Below are 12,786 nucleotides of genomic sequence, written 5' to 3'. Positions count from 1 at the left end.
TTCCCCCACCCCTCCTCAATATATATATATATATATATATATATATATATATATATATATATATATATATATATATATATATATATATATATATATATATATATATTGTTGCGGAAATGGCCGTTAGTGTGTTATTAAGTATAGCATTAGCCCAGATCCCCCATTAAATGCATGTTTCGCCAGGTTGTTCGGTAAATGGTCATTACATGTATGTCGGGAGGTATAAGAGGCTGTTTATTGTTTGTACAGTGGTGGTGGACCGAGAGGTTCTTCTACTTCGTTCCCCTCTCCAAAGGAGACTCCGCCCAGCACTCTGAGAGTGGGAGTGGCCTCGAGAAGGAAGTGAAACTGAAGGGAGGAGCCAGTGGGCTTTGAGGCGAGTGAGTGCCGGAAAGGCAGTGGTGGATCTGCCGGGAGAGAAACTGAGCCTGCGCATCAAGTCTGCCATTTTGGCAGTGGGAGAGGCTGCCTGCACGTCAAATCGGCGATTGACTTTGTGGAGGGGGTTTCGGCCGGCTGTTCCTCCTCGGCCATGGACCCAGCCTGCGGAGCCCAACACCTCGATTTGGCCTTGTCTGGTGAACAGGCCAGGCCTGGACTTGTATGCTGGACCTTGTGAAAAGCCAGCTGCAGCATACCACAGATCTTTCGTCTTGGGCCGTCGAACTTACGCGGGGTCTGAACACGCCGAGGCTGCGTGCGTGAGGGCTGCGACAAAAGGACGATGCCGCCATTTTGCCACGCGGCGTGTTCGAGCTTGGGTGCTCGAATCCACTGACATCGGCTTGTCATGAGCCGTATTCGGGCCTTTGACACTTTTTCCTCTCATCCATGAAGCATCACCAAGTACTCTGTGTCTTGTCTGCATGCTGTCCGTGTCTTGTCTGCATGTTGTTTAAGGTTTATCTCATTAGGGTCCCCTTCGAAACCCGTAGCTCCCCAGTAAAGAATGGGTTATAGCTTAATTATAACATTGTCATGAATGCTTTGTTTGTGTTGTGTTCCCCGATGTGTCCCCGGTAAATCTTGCTGAGTTATATGAGATTTGCCGCCTTGAATTAATTTGTGCCGCGCCGAGGAACGATCCGCTCAATTTGGATATAAAAACCAAAATGGTTACAGACTGGCAGAATTCGCTCGGTCTCTAACAAAACCAGTCTGTAACCGTGGTCGATTCCCCCAACTGGTAAGGTCCAGGTGTACATTGATATCGCAATTCGAGGCGTGTCACCCGAGGCCTGTGCCAAACCAGTCGGCGTTATAACCCCGGAGACGGCGGTGGTTAAGTGACGCCGAATATCCAACATTTGGCCGTTGAGATTAGCGTGCGAAAACCCAAACTGGCTATGGATTGGAGCCAACTTGGGTGCCATTCGAGCCCCGCCACTGCTGAATCCGTAACAATTGGTGTCGAGTGGGATGAGAATCCCTCCGTCGCCGATCCGCCACACTGGTAGTCAGGTGTGGGGTGTGAACCCATCCACCTCCATAAATTTGCAGGCCACCGATTCAACAACATCTGGTGTGGTTCGTGCCTCGAACATTGGTTACGAGAGGTGCGAAGAAAAAAAAAAACGTCGCTCGCAAATTCTACATTTGCTTTGATTTTATTTTGAGCAAATCGGGTGTAAAACTTCGAAATTATAAAGAAAAATGGAGTCGCAAAATGGCAGTGCGGCTCCACCTCAGCGCGACACGAAGTGGGAGCGGGTTGGTATGAAAAGCGCAATGAGCCACACGGCACAAAGAAAACGCTCCCGCCCACCAGTTCAGACCACGTGGTCACAGCATGCGTCATGGCAAACAAAGCAGGACGACAACGCCTACATTGGCGAGATTCATACACGATTGTCGGTTGCCTTGGAGCAGTGGAGGTGTGGTGAGAATTATATAGAGGAGTTACAAATTAAATTGGACGAGGCATTGCAGCACGCAGACGAGGTTCAGGAAAATTATGTGCATGGGGAGTCACAACAATTGGCCGATGCACAGGAACAAATTCAGTGGCTGGAAAATGACTTGGCCAATACAGGCGAGGAACTACAGGGAGAAATGAGGAAAGTAGAGTGGTTTACCCATAGGTTGGAACATGAGAAGAGCAAACCGAACAAGGGAATAGAGGAGGAGCAAATTAGTAACTCCCGGGATAGGGAGAGCTTGTTCGAAGAATGGGAAATAAAGCTGGAAAAGGAAAAATGGGAAAACGATTTGGAATTGAGACAACTGCAGAAAGAGGTAAGATCAGGCAATCAGATAAGAGAAAGCCTGGAACGGGAGATAAAAAAGAGAGAAAAATCTGGAGAAAAGGAAGGAAGAATTGTTGGAAAAGTCAGAACAGCTTTGGAAATCGGAGTGCAGGGGAAATGAACTGGCACGTCAACTAGAAACTAGCAAGGGATACAGTAAGAGAATGGACGAAAGGAGGAAGGAAGCATGCGAAAGAGGTGTGGAGATGAGAGAGGAATTATGGGAAAAAGCGGATAGGAAACAAAAAGAATATGAATTTGAAATTGACCAACTAAAGGAGAGAGCAAGGTTGGAGTACACGGAGATGGTGAAGGAACAAGGAGTGAAGCAGGAGGGGGAGATTAACCAATTGAGGGAAACGGCGAGATTGGAGAGCGAAGAACGGGAGAGACGGTGGGATAGGAAACAAAAAGAACAAGGAATGAAGCAGGAAAGAGAAATCGACCAATTGAGGGAAACAATGAGATTGGTGAGCGAAGAACGGGAGAGACAGTGGGATAGGAAACAAAAAGAACAAGGAATGAAGCAGGAAAGAGAAATCGACCAATTGAGGGAAACAATGAGATTGGTGAGCGAAGAACGGGAGAGACAGTGGGATAGGAAACAAAAAGAACAAGGAATGAAGCAGGAAAGAGAAATCAACCAATTAAGGGAAACGACAAGAATGGAGAAGGAAGAACAAAAGAGACAGTGGGAGAGGAAACAAAAATAACATGAATTTGAAATTGACCAACTAAAGGAGAGAGCAAGGTTGGAGTACGTGGAGATGGAAAAACTCCGGAAAGATAACGAACTAAAAAGGTTCAGAGAGGAAGAACGACTTGAATGGAAAAGAAAATGGAGCCAGGAAGTAGGACAGCACAATAATGTGGGATGTGTGATATCACCACAGGGAGGAATGTTAGTGGTGCGGGACTTGATTGACATCACTCGTCGGCTGAAACAACAATTAGAGCAAACCCTGATGAAGGAGACATTGAGGGAGCATACGGGGTTGTTGACGAATGAAATACATTTTGAGCAGGTCCAGCATGTGGAGCTGACAGCCCCAGAGGAGTATGGCGAACCGATGATGAGCAACCTGCTGGAGAGAAGCGACCGGACCGAGGTGATTCTGGAATGAAGCAGGTACGAGGGCACATGCATACATGGTGCGGATAATGAGCTTAAGGGAGAAATTGAATTTTATGATAATGAAGAGACTCTGTCCGATGGGGTGCACGTATGCGTGACCCCTGAATGTGTGTGGAATGCCTGTGAATGAATGGTGTGAGCCCACAGTCCAGACTACAGCACCGGTGTGTGCTGCCGAGGCAGAAACGTGTGTGGGTACTCACGTGGTGTTTGGGAATGTAGCTCTGGAGTGCGAGGCGGTTGGTCAGTACACAGGCAAGGTTGAAGGTGTGGAATGTGAACATCGAACCTTGGAATGTGTGGAGCCTGTTTTGTGTGGGAGACCTGAGCGTGAGATGAGTGGTGATGTAGGAAATAGGCTCGAGGTGAAAAAGGGAAATCGAAATGCCACCAGGACAGAACTTGACACAGGGGACAGAAACCATAACGGACAGCTCGCATGGGTTCTTTCAGAGTTGGAGATGCTGCATCCAGGAGCAGGCTTTATACATTGAATTTTAATTTCTCTATCAGCCTCACAGGAACTTTGGGGTACAGCGCAGATGAGAAGCAAGTGGCACTGGTGTGTGTCACTTGGTCTTCAAACCTTTCTGAGCACACGAGGGGTTTGACTAGCTGAGTGGGGTTTATCTGTCTTCAGGGAGTTATGGAGAAGAGGGGGAGGCTGCTTCTCTGATTGGGGTTTACCTGATTTCTGTGAACCCTGGAGAAGAGGGGGAGGCCGCTCCCCCGATTGGGGTTTACCTGATTTCCACGAACCCTGGAGAAAAGGAGGGGGTGGACCACAACCCCAATTGAGATGTGACCCCTTTGAGACGTGGTGGAAAGGCGGCGGGGTCATGTAATGGGTAATGAGGGATTCCTTCCCTCACTCCCCTTCCAATGAGCCAAAGAAGCAGGCCATATGGGATGTAAGAAATTTTGATTGGAAATTATATCAAGAGTGATTGCAAATTGAGACTGACAGAAGGGATAAGAGTGGCACGAGTGGATTTGGGTGATTATTAAAAAAATAAACTAGAGAGTGGTGGAGACATTACAGGCAGAGTGTTAAACACACCTGAAACGAGTGGATGACAGAGTGGCTTGTTTGAAGAAAGACTGAAATGCCTGGTTGGAACCATGCAGAGGTTCCATGGGGCTGGTGAAGAGATTTTGATGTTTCGTTCAAATTGTTGGAAATAAACGATGAAGGGCAGTATGGAGGAGGCCAGCGGACGACGGACGTAGTGACAAATTGATTGGGGTTTGATGAAAAAGTGTATCATTTAAATGTGATGAGCAAGTGGGATCCGAGGGACTGGTGTGTTTTTGTTTTCACATAAAAGTGAAAGGTGTTGGATGGAGTTGTGGGCTGGGTGTCTGGCACTGTGGGATGAATGACTAAAGTGTTTGGGTGAACGGCATGGTTGTGCTAATGAGGAGAGTGAGTGCGAACAACGTACCCTGTCGGAAGGAGTCTCCTAACCAGGTTAGTGTAGGTTAGGGGGACTTAGAGGATTTGACATGGATTCTGGCTGCTGTTCCATTGTGCAGGCGGACTGCGAGGGGTAGGTGCAGGCCAAGGTATGGGGGTACTGGCTGGGAGTGTAACATGGTATTGCAAGTTGGTGAGTCAGGAAATAGGGCACCAGGGTTTTGGGGGTTCCTGGCAGGTGAAGGCTGTCAGATGTGCCAGGAGAGCACGGTAGGTTCAGTGCCAGGAGAGCACGGTAGGTTTTGTGCTATGAGAGCACTGTAAGGGTGCTGGGAGAGCACAATATGGGGGCTAGAGTGAGCCACCCCTTAGGAGTACCAGAAGCACGATCAGGTGAACCCCAAGGTCGCTGGGTGTCCTCCACCCCCGATTGGAAGCAGGCACAGGTCAGGTCAGGTATAGGAGCATGTGCCAGAACAGCGCGTCGCTGCGTCCACTTTCTGACGGTACTCCAGGGGCCTCCGTCTGGCCTTCCCCCAGGCATATGCCAGGCCCATCCACATCTCCTTGAGATGATGGTCAACCTGCTGCAACCACGAGGCACGTGGTCGGCCCATTGGCCTCCTCCACTCACGAGACTCCCTCGCTGAGAGAATCTGGTGAGCAGGATCAGCGTCAGGAAAACGAGCCACATGTCCATACAGCCGCAACTGACGCTCACGGACTATGCAGGTAACAAATCTCATCCGAGTCTCTCTCAGCAACCGCTCGTTGGACACAAAATCTGACCAGCGATATCCAAGGATTCTCCGAAGAGACCTGGTACCAAAGGAATTAAGTCTCCGTCTCAGATCCTTGGTCAGAGTCCAAGTCTCGCATCCATAGAGCAAGAATAGAAGCACCAAGGACCGGAAGACTCGGACTTTCGTCCTCCCGCACAGGTATCGACAGCGCCACATCCCATGATCCAGTGAATGCATGACTCCCCAGGCCCAACCCAGACGTCTATTGACCTCTGACTCACAGCCAGCAGAGACAAGAATATCACTGCCAAGGTAAGTGAATCTCTCCACGACCTCAACATCCTCACCACAAACAGACACAGACAGGCACAGAGGCTTAGTAGTAGTCACACTCCCCAGCCAGCGAGTTATGCCTGGCACCACCAAATGAAAAAACACAAGTATGGACCTTGCCCAGGTTTAATAGAATGGAACAGTTTGCCAGGTTGGGAAAAATGGGTCATTTGGATCATTCTAGCCATAGCAGGGTTTGTTGTATTGTCGAGAGCTAAAAGTAAATGGTTAGGTTCAATGAACTCTCCTCCGCACCATTCATGTGTGACACCCGGTCCGAGTAGTGTTGATGGGAAAATTTGTTAGCAATGGCCAGGCTAGGTCACCCTCTCCAAGTGCCAGAGAGGCCACCAGTATGTCATGAGCACACATCCACAAAGATAACAGTTGAGTAAGAAACACACAATCCTGTCAGTGAAAGAAAAAAAAGGAAGCAAAATAAAAGGGAACGTATGAGGAAGACTTAACCAAAACAAGTCCTGCCAAAGCAAGTCAGGCAAGGAAGGTTAAGGGTACACTCCATCACACCCATTTGCATCCTCAAGAACACCTCCAAACTGCATTTGCTTACCATCGATATCACCGTGCCACCATTGCTGTGTCACCTGCTGTCCAATGCAGGTCTTGTTGCCTGCTGCTGCTTGTGAGTGGGCCATATGGGCAGAAGCATTTTTGTGGGCCATTGAGGCCAAAGTGCTTTTGTGGGCCGTTGCGGCTGAAGATTCATGCCATTTTGTGAGCCGTTGCGGCCGAAGAACTCTTTGTGAGATTAGGCCACTGGACTGACTGAACTCACCTGGTGAGATGCCAATAAGGCCACAAAGTGAGGAAACCCTCAGGGGTGAATGGACGACACTGCCGGGAGGGGGCATAAAGGAGCGAACACGTGAAAGAACTTTGAACCTTTGAATGTTCTGCTCCTATGCAAATATTGGTGTTAAAAGTAAAATTGAATGCCCTCCCGTTCAAATCCAATGTTAAGTCGTGTGCATAGTGTGTGAATTTGTTTGTTAGGTTAGTGATCCGACACACTACGATAGGGCATGCCAATCTTACTGTGACACTGGTTTTTGGAGTTAAGTGCTTCCCATGTTGTGGGTTAGAGTAAATGGGAGATCTCTGCTGTACGTTAGACAGGGCCATTGCCGTGGGCTGCCCCAGATGGAGGCTCGAGAGAGCCTCGGGAGAAAGGTGGGGGTAGTGTTGTGGAAATGGCCCTTAGTGTGTTATTAAATATAGGATTAGCCCAGATCTCCCAAGAAATGCATGTGTAGCCTCGTTGTTTGGCAAATGGATGTTACATGTGTGTCGGGAGATGTAAGAGGCTGTGTATTGTTCGTACAGTGGTGGTGGACCGAGAGGTTCTTCTTCTTCCTTCCCCTCTCTGGACGAGGCTCCGCCCAGTTGGCTGAGAGGGAGTGGCCTGGAGAAGGAAGTGAAAATGTGGGGAGGAGCCAGTGGGCTTCGAGGCGAGCAAACGAAGGAAAGGCAGTGTGAATCTGTGACGAGAGCACCGAAGTGTGGTGCGATCGGCAGTTGGAGGAACTGAACCTGAGGCTGGAGTCTGCCATCTGCCGAGGGAGTAACTGAGCCTGAGTGTCGAGAGAGGATTCCTGCCATATAGAATCGACTAGTGGGAGGCTGCAATCTGCGTCGAGAGTAACTGAACCTGAGCGCGCTGAGTCTGCGATCAGTAGTGGTGAACCTGAGTGTGCCGAGTCTGTGATCGGCAGAAGCTGAACCTGAGTACACTGAGTCTGCGATCGGCAGGAACTGAACCTGAGGGTCGAGTCTGCCATCGGCCGACAAAGAAAAGCTTGGCCTTGTGAGAAACCAGCTGAGACCCACCATCGATCTGACGGTCTTGTGCCGTCGACATTGCGCGGGGTCAGAATACGCTGAGGAGGGCGTGCACAAGCGGTGCCTTGAAAAGGAAGAGTACGGCGCTGCCATCTTGCCATGCGGCGTGCTCGAGCTTGGGGCTCGAATCCGTGGACATCGGCTTGTCACGAGCCACATTCGTGCCTTTGACCCTTTCCTCTCGTCCATGAAACATCACCAAGTACTCTGTCTTGTCTGCATGCTGTCCATGTCTTTTTTGCATGTCATTTAAGGCTTATCTCGTTAGAGTTCCCTTCGAAACCCATAATCCGTAGCTCCCTAGTTAAGAACGGGTTATAGATTAATTATAACATTGTCGTGAATGCTGTGCCTGTGTTGTGTTCGCCGATGTCCCCAATAAATCTGGATGATTCGTATGAAGTTGCCACTTCGAATTAATTTGTGTTGCGTCGAGGAACGATCCGCTCGATTTGAATATAAAAACGAAAATGGTTACAAACTGGTAGACTCTGCTCGGTCTCTGACAAAACCAGTCTGTCACCGGGGTATATTCCCCCAGCTGGCAAGGTACAAGTGTATTTTGGTATCGTGGTTCAAGACTCGTAACCCGAGAATTGTGCCGAACCAGCCGGCGTTGTAACCCCAGAGACAGCGGTGGTTAGGGTGGCACCGAATCTGTCACATTTGGCTGTCGAGAGTAGGGTGCAAAAAACCAAACTGGTTGCGGACAGTGATTGATGCGTACGACACCCCCCCCACCCCCTCAATCCTCAACAATATATATCTATATAAATTATATCTATATATGCTATATATGCTATATATATATATATGCTATATATATATATATATATATATATATATATATATATATATATAATATATTTTATATATATATATATATACATATATATATATATATATATATATATATATATATATATATATATATATATATATATATATATATATATATATATATATATATATATATATATATATATATATATATATATATATATATATATATATATATATATATATATATATGACATATATATATATATATATATATCTATATATATAATATATTTTCTATATTATATATATATATATATATATATATATATATATATATATATATATATATATATATATATATATATAGAAAATATATATATATATATATATATAGAAAATATATAATATATATATATTATATATATATATATATGAATATGATCGGCTCTGTTTGACTGTGGTACCACATCCCATTATCATTATAATTCTGAAAAAGAGGGTTTATACAACACTTGATTATTGAGTTGTCTATATATGCCCTTGAAGATCTTTCCTGGGAAAGCCACATTTCCAACCTGTCCTCCAAAGCCAGTTGCCAACTGGGCATCCTACGTCATGCAAAGTCCTTCCTTGGCACACGTGAAATTTCAACCACTTACAAAGCTTTCATCCACAGTCTGAAGGAGGACTGCTCTCCCCTCTTGGGTCGTGCTCCTGCCTCACACCCAGCTGGACTTCACGTTGTGGAAACCAAGGTTTTTATGATCATTGGTATCTCCCATGATGAAGCTGAGTCTTTGGTTCTCTCACTCTCTCACCGGAGGCAGGTCAGTGGTCTTTCTCTCTTTTACCGTTTCCTCTCTGGCCTTGCCCCCTGCTCTGTCTGTGCTCTGTCCTCTCTATATTTCCGCAGGGTGCTGGAGGTCTGCCAAAAACCCCTTCTGATGAAACTGCGAAGTGAAGAATTACTGCTCACCTTCACTCTTTCATTCCTCTTTTTTCTCGCTTCTGGAACAAACTCCCACACTCTCTTCAATCCCACTACACCCTCCAGGTCTTCAAAACAACTGTTCACCACCATCTCTTATCGTCCCCCATCCAAAATCATGATCTTTTCTACCCTTGTTAATCCACCCCAAACCCACCTCCGTCAAATTCCATGTTTTCCTTCCTGAAGGTCCCTGTAATGTCCATCTTGTATACCCCATGTACCCCACCCCATCCCTCTCCCTTCCATAGATCTTCTATTGTATCTGTCCCCCACTATTTTGTGCTTCCTTCTCCTGCCTTGTTACACAGTATGTTTCTGTGTATTAGCTCTTACACTGCCTCGACTTGGTATACCAAAAAAACAAAACAAAAGTGGCTTTATTAAGCGTTTGGTTATTTTAAGCAGACAGAAAGCCATCCTTTTCTAAACTTTATGAATGCAAATATTAACATCTTTGACTCCTCCGTCTTATCTTTCGTGGCATAAGGTTATCATTGTAATGGGACTCTTTCCAAATTTACATCTTAAGAAATAGCAAAACATTTCTGACTGCTGAGTGCCATAATTTTCCAAAGCTTTTCTATTTTCCGTACAGCAACTGAAGTGATTTCCACAGAGTGAGGGACATTGTGTCCTGTACGTATCGATGATGTTCTGCATGTCATGCTTTGAAATTCAAAACAAAGCCTTGTGTGTGTGTGTGTGTATTGCAGTGCTGTTGACAGTTTGTGTGATGAATAATTTCAATAAATTTCAAATGTAAAACTCACTGAGCTTGCTTTATTTGAGGCAAAACATTTTTTCATTCGTTTCTTCTCATTACCACCGCCACCAAAGGTTAAAGCAGGTTATGTTTTCACCTCTTTCTGTCTGTCTGTCTGTCTGTCTGTCTGTCTGTCTGTTTGTCTGTATACAGGATATCTCAAAAAGTTGTGGACGGATCCAGATGAAATTTTGTGAAAAGGACGAACTGATTAGATTTTGGTGAAGTTCTGGATCCGAATCCGGCTGTTAGAATTTTAAAAATGATTCTTCACCATTGAGAGATAGGGCTAAAAACGATATATAGCATGATATCTCAAACAGTTATGCACGGATTCGGATGAAACTTGGTGGACAGGTTGGATGTGTCGCAAGGACGAATTGGTTCGATTTTAGTGAAGATCTGAATCCGGATCTGGATAGGAGAATTATTTATTATTTTAGAAGTGATTCTTCACCATCAAGAGAGTGCCAAAAACGATATACTGTTTTGCCTGATATTTCAAAAATGTTTGGGCCCGATATGTTCTCGTGGATCAGGCATTATGTGATGGAGGTATGCGCTCCACTGAGTGCCCTTCTAGTTTTTCATGTGACATCCATGTAATAATGTTTCATTACCATTTTGGAGTAAGCTTTATATCAGGGTTTCAGTGCAACTTCAGGGCTGAACTACTACAGACCGTTTTAACAGCTAAAGAAGGATTACATAAAGCCTCATCATCCTAAAATATGCAATTTGGTGTCTGTCTGTCTTTTTGACCGCAGTATATTCGGTCATTAGCCATTCTCAACCAAACTTGACAGGAGGACTAAGGGTCACATGATGGAGGTTGCAGCAAGTTAATTCCCCCCCATCCCCCCAACACCCCTCTTAAGGGGGTTTCCACCTTGGGCACAAAGTCTGTATTAAGGTATGTATGGAATGGACAGTTATCATGGCATTCTTCCATGGCTGCTTCCAATATAAAAAAGGAATAACAATATGATGAATAATCGCATAATCTTAATGTTATTACAAAACAATATTAATACAAGCTGGAAGGTGGCGATGGGTCGCCGAGCATGGAAACTATAAGATATAGAGTAAAATGGATGTCATATAGCGGATAGGGAATCACCTTAAGATTATGCATTTCAAATATCATCCAGTTCCATCTATTGATAACTACTCGGTATCCATTTGAATGAAAAGTACCGAAAATGCGGTTTGAAATCGGAAATCCCCAAAGTTCGAGGGGGTGCTGTGGGTGAACAAAGATCTAAATCGAAAATCCGGCTAGATCGTTTGTGCACAATGTATTCCAGACAATTAGTGTGAATTTTCCTAACCATCCGACCATAACCCGAGGAGGAGTAGCATTTGGCGCGAAGGCACCTCCAGCTCTCGCATATTATCGATTTTTGCACTAATTGACCTTTGACCCCTGACCTAAACGAAATCGATCAATATGTCCTGAGGTAAAGTTATAGTACTCATTGAGTACCATGAACCTACAAAGTTTCATTCCTATCGATGCACTCACCTGGTCGCTAGGGGGCCTTCAATTTTCGCCAATTTTCGCGCATACCCTAATTGTAGGGGGCGCTGCGGGTAAAGTATTCAATATATCACAAAAACCGGAATATATTTGATACAGCATCACCTGTAGATCATTCGTGCCAAATTTCATAACCCTATATGAGTAATGGCTTTCGGAATTGATTTCGCGTGAACGGTACCGATTTTGAAGGTTTTTCAGTTGTTGCTAGGGAACCAAAGCGTCCCGAGCAACCATCACAATTTACAAAGCACAAGGTCATAAGATGTACCTACCACTCGAGGGTGGTCAAAATCCGCCCACGTTTACTACCAATTATGCTGATGACAAACGAACAAACATCCAAACATACATGCAAACAAACAGACAGAATTACTGACAATAAGGGTCACCTATTTCGGCGACCCAACAAATAATATCCCCTCCTCCCAAGCGGTTTTTCCTTCTTGGACAAACACCTTGTGAACATGTATAAATAGCTTATCGTGGCATTTTGTGGGGCACCCCTCCCAGAATATATATATATATATATATATATATATATATATATATATATATATATATATATATATTTTATTTTTTTTATTTTTTATAAAGCACAAACATGAATGATTCCCTTTTTAAACAGTCGCTACTGTTGTTTCACACTAAACCGAAAATGAGGAAACTTGACGTTCTTGAGGCATTCTATGCTTATCGTGTCCCCCACAGTCTAACGGACGTGAGCCGAGATCACTTGTAATCTGTATACCCCAGAGAGGATAACATGATTCTTCCTACCACTCCCATAGGGAGTGGGTGGACTAGTTAATACAAACACAATGACTGCACAGATACCCCAGGTTGACTAACCTTTAATATTATGAACCCAATGCCATATTCTATGGTACTATGGATGAAAGACACTGTTATAAGTGGAAGATAGTTGAGGAAGGACTTTGCCTTACATAATACTACGTAAACAAGTATGGTGGA

The 12,786-nt window shown here is 45.1% G+C and overlaps 1 protein-coding gene and 1 pseudogene across 1 annotated transcript in view; both read left to right on the top strand.

The window, feature by feature from the left end:
• Positions 1-12,786, top strand: part of LOC147032179 (potassium channel subfamily K member 2-like) — a 70,730-nt gene that overhangs the window by 33,572 nt on the left and 24,372 nt on the right. The gene's annotated exons all lie outside the window — the stretch shown is intronic.
• Positions 164-8,484, top strand: LOC147032180 (uncharacterized; annotated as a pseudogene).

Source organism: Eptatretus burgeri, chromosome 2, assembly GCF_056783735.1.
Source record: "Eptatretus burgeri isolate ZD-2024b chromosome 2, Ebu_testis_v1, whole genome shotgun sequence".
NCBI classification, from domain to species: Eukaryota; Metazoa; Chordata; class Myxini; order Myxiniformes; family Myxinidae; genus Eptatretus; species Eptatretus burgeri.
Note: the sequence above shows the minus strand (reverse complement) of the source record. Positions and strands in the feature narration are given on the sequence as shown.